Source organism: Grus americana, chromosome 39, assembly GCF_028858705.1.
Source record: "Grus americana isolate bGruAme1 chromosome 39, bGruAme1.mat, whole genome shotgun sequence".
NCBI lineage: Eukaryota > Metazoa > Chordata > Aves > Gruiformes > Gruidae > Grus > Grus americana.
In genome coordinates, this window is record NC_072890.1 from 67002 (window position 1) to 73755 (window position 6754).

General features: G+C 56.6%; 1 pseudogene; it reads left to right on the plus strand.

Moving 5' to 3' along the window:
* Nucleotides 1–3933: 3933 nt before the first annotated feature.
* Nucleotides 3934–4898, plus strand: LOC129198979 (olfactory receptor 14A16-like; annotated as a pseudogene).
* The last annotated feature ends 1856 nt before the right edge of the window (nt 4899–6754 follow it).

Below are 6754 nucleotides of genomic sequence, written 5' to 3' on the forward strand. Positions count from 1 at the left end.
GCCCTGAATTGGCTTGGGCAACGTAGGGATGTCCATGAGACATCTGCCATTACAGTCAAAGGTGATCTAGTATCTACAGCTGATGCAGAAGATGGCTGATGGCTATGGCAAAGACTCCTTCTGGCCCCCTGACTACCTCAGTAGGCTGCCCTGGACGGAAAGAGTAGGGAAAAGTTCAGTTGTCCAAAATGTGGGCATCTGCTGTTGGCCAAAGGTATTCCCCTCTAAGCTCCAAGACCATGCCTCCAGATACTGCCCTGTCTCTATGAACGGCTCCATTGGAGCTTGCAGCTCCCTGCACATATCTTGGACCACGCCTGACACCTCAGATGTCACCAGGTGTTTGAGTCTGAACAGGTGACTCCAGGCCTCCATCTCCAGTAATTCCCATGGGAACTGAGACAAGCAGCTCCCAGGCAGCAGGTGCCTATTTGGTGCCCACCTGACCTGAGGCAAGAAGAATCCCACCTCCTGAGGCTTTGTGGGAGCCATAGGTGAGAGCTGAGTCCCCTTCCAGCCCCAGGACTGCAAACCAAGGATGAGATGCCTCAATTGAGTCAGCTGAGTCCCTTCCCTCAGCAGGGGTAAAGGAGAGCCCTCGCTGTCCCTACCTGGGTGTCCCGTCTAATGCCGACACAAGGAAAGGAGACTCTTATGCCCAACGCTTTTTTTATTAGGAGGAATGACTCTGCCAGAAAGTGTTTCTCCCCAGCTGTGGGAGGGAACATCAGTGATTCCTTCAGCCTGTTTCACAGCAGGTTCCTCTGGAGACCCAGCGACACCTTAAGAGAGCCCGGGGGGCATGGGGGGACAGAGAAAGTGCTGCCTTGGGCTGGTCCTCTGCTGCTGAGCTGGGCTGGGTTCCTGGGATGGAGGGAGCTCATGGCAAGCGGGCAGCGCTGCAGAGAGACAGCTCTGCCCAGGAGCAGCTCCTCTGCAAAGCGCAGCAGGGCTGAGGACACTGCCTGCAGGCACTGAGAGCAGACAAGAGGAGTGAGAGAAGGTGAAAGACTTCTGGTGTGGGAGCTCACTGGGGAAAGAAATCTTCCCAGCCCTTGACACGGTAAGTCTCTGGCTGCAGGGCAATGCAGACGAGTGCCTGGAAGTGTCTCCTAGACCTGGCCCATGCCACAACTGATAGGACCTGTCAGGATGGCTCTCCTGGCTTTTCTGGTGTGGAGGAGAAGGATCTGCTCCAGAGCAGGGCTTCCCTGCTGCATCCGCAGAGGGACAGGGCATGATGGGTCCCTCCTCCCAGCGATGGCTGCAGGGGTGCCAGGCTGGGTGTGGGGCTGCCCTGGGCTCCAGGCAGGGTCCTTGCAGCCCAAGGGGGCTCTGTGCCAGGACAGGGACTGTGCTGCCTGCGAGGAGCAGCACTCAGGTTTTCTGGGGAGCTCCCCACGGTGCTGTGGGGAGAAGGTCTGGGTGCAAGGAGCGACACCCGGCAGGGCATGACAGGGCAGGGTCCTTCTGCTGTTCAGAGGCTGCTGCATGGATCAGGGCCGCTCACAGCTCCAGATCCTCCCAGGGCTGGAGGGTCCAGGCAGGGGCTATCTGGAAACAAAGGTGCTTCCCTCAGGCTTCAATTTCATGCTTTGGGGGTATGAAGGGAAACGGAGCTGCTCACATTTGAGAAGTGACTGAGATTCTTAACCATTACGTGGCATGATCAGAAGGTCTTCTAGGAACCTCAGAAAATGCCTTCGCCTACCCCTCAGCCTGCAGGCATCACCAGCATCACCTTGGCTGGCAACATCACGGTTCGTCTGACCTGCTCTTTACCCGTCGGAAGCAGGGAGATGTCTCTAGGCGGTGCCCTCCCAGGGAGAGTTTTCTGTAGGGCAACACTGAGTGCACCAACGGTGGGATGGGGTCTCTCGGAATTTCCTGTGAGGAAAACATTGTGGGGCAAAGCAGCAGGTTGAAAAGGACCAGGAAGCCGAGGGGTGGGCAGGGAAGAAGATGAAACTGAGAAGGCAATGTCATGGGAAGGAGAATTGGGAAAGTTCCCTGTCACCCCCTCCAGTGCAGACCCCTTCCTCTGAGCAAGCCCCCTTGCCTCCTGTCTGACCCAGCAAAGTCTCTGCCCTCGTGGCCGTGGGGCACAAGGCATCAGCTGCCCCCTCTGCAGCCAGAGCTCCAGCAGAGCAGCGGTGCCTCTCTCCAGCCCTGTGCCCATTTTTCTCTGCGCAGCACAGGGGCTGAGCGTGACTGCCTTGCAGCATCGCTGTCTGGGAGGCTGCCTGCACGGCTGGTGAAGGTGACGACTGTCTTAAGTGCCTTTCCTTCTGTTTGTGGTGCTGCTCCTCCTCTTCCCGCCTGTCTGTGCTGCTCCTGCTCCTGCTCGTGGGCTCTGTGGGGTTGGGGGAGTTTCAGACAGTGACCCTTGAAGCCCTGCTAGGCAGGGGTCTGCATGGGAGTGAGGTGCCCCAGCCCCCTTCGAACCCACGGGGGCAGATGCGTCCCCCAGAGCGACTCCGGGATCACTTCAGCACTTGTCTGAGCTGCTCCTTAGCCCCTGCACACACAGAGATTTCTCTGGCCGGTGTCCTGCTGCCAGGAGGGGTCTGTAGGGAAGAGCCGAGCACACAGCGGGTGGGATGAGAGCTGTGAGCACTGGCAGGGAGGAGACTTGGGGGCAGAGAAACGGGTCCCAGCAGGGACAGCTCCAGGCAGTGGTGACATGGGCAGGGAGTGAGAGGGAGCTGCTCCCAGAAATGCCACGGAGGGGGCATTTGGCATCTCCCTGCCATGCCCTGCAGTGCAGACACTTTCCCCAGAGCAACTCCCTGGTCTCCTCTCCCACCCAGCAGATATTCCCACCCTTAATGTCACAGGGACTTGATCATGCGTTTCCTTCCCAGCGGCCCAACCACCGAAGAGGAGAAACACTCAAGCGTCCAGCTGTGTCTCCCTCTCCTGACTCCCTTGGCAGGAGTACTTTGGCATTTTCCCCTCTTGTCCCTGCCGCCCTTGTTCTTCCCCGTTAATCGCTGGTGTGAGGGGCGAGGACTAGGGTGCAGCTCAGACACCAGTGCTGCATGTTGTCTCATGCAGATGGATCCATGGAGGAAAAGCATCCGCGTCCTCTCCTAATGTTTGGGGCTCTGGGCACTGCGGTGTATGGGGCCGGGAGTGAGCTTACTCTTCCTGCAGGACCCCTCGTGTTTATGACATTCAGGTATTTTCTTGGGGGGAATGGGTGGGAGTGGGTCCTGCTTGGCTGCAGGCTGCCCTCCAAAAGGGCCTAGCTCTCCCAGGGCATCTCTGTGTCACCTAGCAGTCCCATGGAGAAGACAGGCAGCTGCAATGAGCCCTCTGTGTCCCTGCCTAGGAGGGGAGAGCTGAGATCCTCCAGTGTCCAGTTTCTTCTCAGAGGAACATCTGGGTGCAATCGTCCTCCAGCTCAAAGAGGTGCCAGCGCAGGCCAGCCAAGACCAGGGCTGATGGACAGATCGACTCTCTTCACTCTGTATTGAGGAGCAGTTCCTTTGTCTCTCAGAACCCACAAGGTTTCCCCTGGAGCGCAGAAGAAATGCCAAGGGTTTATGCCTTTAAAAAATCCCTCGGGTGTGGATAGGCAAACAGAACAAAGTAAGCAAACGGAAATGCCCACAGCTCTACTCTGCAGTCGGGTGTACTGGGACCAACAATCAATTATGACTGGACTTAACCTGATATCACCCTATGTTCCTGTTTAGCTCTTGCTGTAAGCGGGACAAAGTCCTCCAGAGCCCCCAGAAGAGCGCCCTGCTCCTATGGCACCCACAAGCAGCACCAACCTGAATGTAGCAAAGACACCTGCCAAAGGTCTTCCTGAAAGGGGTAAAGCGCTTTGGGAGGTTTCTATGAGAAATGCAGTAGGTTAAGCTCTATTCAAACTCTTCCCTGTCTTTTCCTCCATGCACAGACCTCTGTGAGCAGCAGCCGCAGATGGCCAACGGCAGCTCCATCACTGAGTTCCTCCTCCTGGCATTCGCAGACACACGGGAGCTGCAGCTCTTGCACTTCGGGCTCTTCCTGGGCATCTACCTGGCTGCCCTCCTGGGAAACGGCCTCATCATCACTGCCATAGCCTGTGACCACCACCTCCACACCCCCATGTACTTCTTCCTCCTCAACCTCTCCCTCCTCGACCTGGGCTCCATCTCCACCACTCTCCCCAAAGCCATGGCCAATTCCCTCTGGGACACCAGGGCCATCTCCTACACAGGATGTGCTGCACAGCTCTTTCTGTTTCTTTTTTTCATTTCAGCAGAGTATTTTCTCCTCACCGTCATGTCCTATGACCACTACGTTGCCATCTGCAAACCCCTGCACTACGGGACCCTCCTGGGCAGCAGAGCTTGTGCCCACATGGCAGCAGCTGCCTGGGGCAGTGGGTTTCTCACTGCTCTGCTGCACACGGCCAATACATTTTCCCTACCCCTCTGCCACGGCAATGCTGTGGACCAGTTCTTCTGTGAAATCCCCCAGATCCTCAAGCTCTCCTGCTCAGATGCCTACCTCAGGGAAATTGGGCTTCTTGTGGTCAGTGCCTGTTTAGCATTTGGGTGTTTTGTTTTCATTGTGGTGTCCTATGTGCAGATCTTCAGGGCTGTGCTGAGGATCCCCTCTGAGCAGGGATGGCACAAAGCCTTTTCCACGTGCCTCCCTCACCTGGCCGTGGTTTCCCTGTTTAGCAGCACTGCCATGGTGGCCTACCTGAAGCCCCTGTCTAATTCCTCTGCAACCTGAATCTCGTCGTATCATTTCTGTACTCAGTGGTGCCTCCAGCCATGAACCCCCTCATCTACAGCATGAGGAACCATGAGATCAAGGATGCCCTCAGGAAACTAATGACTGGATGCTTTCCAGAAACAATAAACTGCCTGTTTTCTTCTTCAGAATATTCATAATATATCTCATTACAGGCCCAGCCAGTCTTCTGGAAGTTTTTTTAATGATGATTTTGGTCTTGGGGGAAGGGGTTTTGTGGGGGGGTGTGTGAAGTTTGGGTTATTTGTTTTTTGTTTTACTTATCTGAATGCTTTCCACAAAGAAATGTCTTTATTTGACCCATTTCTAATTCACAATCTATCCAGCTTTTGTGTGACCTGGAGGCTGTGCAAATGAGGAGTCATACCCTCTGGGTGTTTAAACAAAATAAAGTGCCCTGCATTGACTCTTTTTTCTGAGGTCCTTCCTCCAAGACCTGCTCTGCAGCTGCAGGGAGCCTGTGTGCAGAGGGGAAGAAGAAAAGAGTGTCAGTGCAGCCGCACTGCCAGGGAGCACCAGCACTTGGTCTTTCCCAAGCTGTTCTCCTTCCATTTCCATGCTCTCCTGAGCCCTTTTTTGGTGGAAGGCCTGGGTGCTCATGAAGCTTGGTTACAGTCGTGCTGTGTGGTGGTCCTGTGACCGCAGGCAGGGACAGGCAACGGGCACTTCTGATACAGAGCTGGCCTCCATAGCAGCATTTCCATCATACAAGGGGGTCTTCTCAGGGCAGTGCCCGAAGGCTTAGGTGTTCAGAAGCTGGTCTCAAGAACATGCCCAAAGAATAGACTCTGCAGAGAGGCTTGTTGCTTTGCTTGTTTCTCTGTGGGCTCAGTAGGATGAGATCAAGTTCCCAGTGTGGTCTGCTAGGGACTGAGGTCTGGTACCGGTGTTGCTTGTTGGTGGCCAACACCCATGCAGATGGGGAATGGTTCCCAACTCACCTGCCTGGGGCTCTACAGCAGTTCACAGGGCTGCTGGCAAGTGAATGTTTTTCGGGAGGGACTCAGGAGCTGCCAGAAGAGCACAGGGGATCTGCAGGGACAGCGTGTGCCGGGGAGTCAGCGGTGGATGGAGCCCCACTGAGCGTGAGCCTGTCCAAGGTGGAGACCAGAGGTAAAGTGCCAAATCTGGGTGTGAACAGGAAAGTCCGAGCTCTGCAACGCGGGGGACACAACAGGCACAAGGAAAGCAGTCTGGTGAGTGATGCGTTATCACCCTCAGTGAAATGTCATAGGCTGGATGCATTGCAGCACCAAAATGCATCTCATGGCCTTGGAAGTGAGGCAGGGTACCTCTGCGCACCCTCCATGGCCTCAGAAGAACTTGTGTGGGAGGCAGTCAATGGCAGTGACAGCCCTGAGCTAGGTCTGCCACGCAGCCCGACCGGCACCGGCCCTGCAGAGTCAGCCTGTGGCGCCGGGCACCGCAGCCCACGCGCTCTGCAGAGCAGCACCACCAGCTCAGGGGCTGCGGGGAGCATGAGGAGAGGGTGCGGGAATGGCCGGCCAGGCCAACACAGACATGCTCACCTGGGGAAAGGCTCTGTGGGGAAATGGAATGTCCTGGGAGAAGAGCAGGGCACCACGTGTGTGCAAGGCAAGAGAAATCCTTCGACCGGGCAGGCTGCCCTATCCTTAGGGCCGCAGGAGCTGCCTGAGGAGCCGCAGGGCCAGGACTCTGTGCTGTCCTGGGGAGTGGGACTGGCACGGGGGGCTGCAGGCTGTCTGGGGTGGGGATCTTGTCAGCATGCCAGCCAGAGACACAGTCACCGACCTCCATTTCCTGCTGTGGGACCAGTCCCAACCTGGGCTGCTGTGCTGGGCTGTGCTGGGGCAAGGGCAGGCAGATGGGGAGAGCTGGGGAGGGGCTGGGATGGGAAGTGCCAGGGAGAGGAAAACACCAGTGATCAGCTACAGTGCGTGAGTGCGGAGGTTGGGGGCACACGGCAGTGTCCTTGCACAGCCAGGCCTCCTGAGAGAGAGAAGGAGGACCGGCA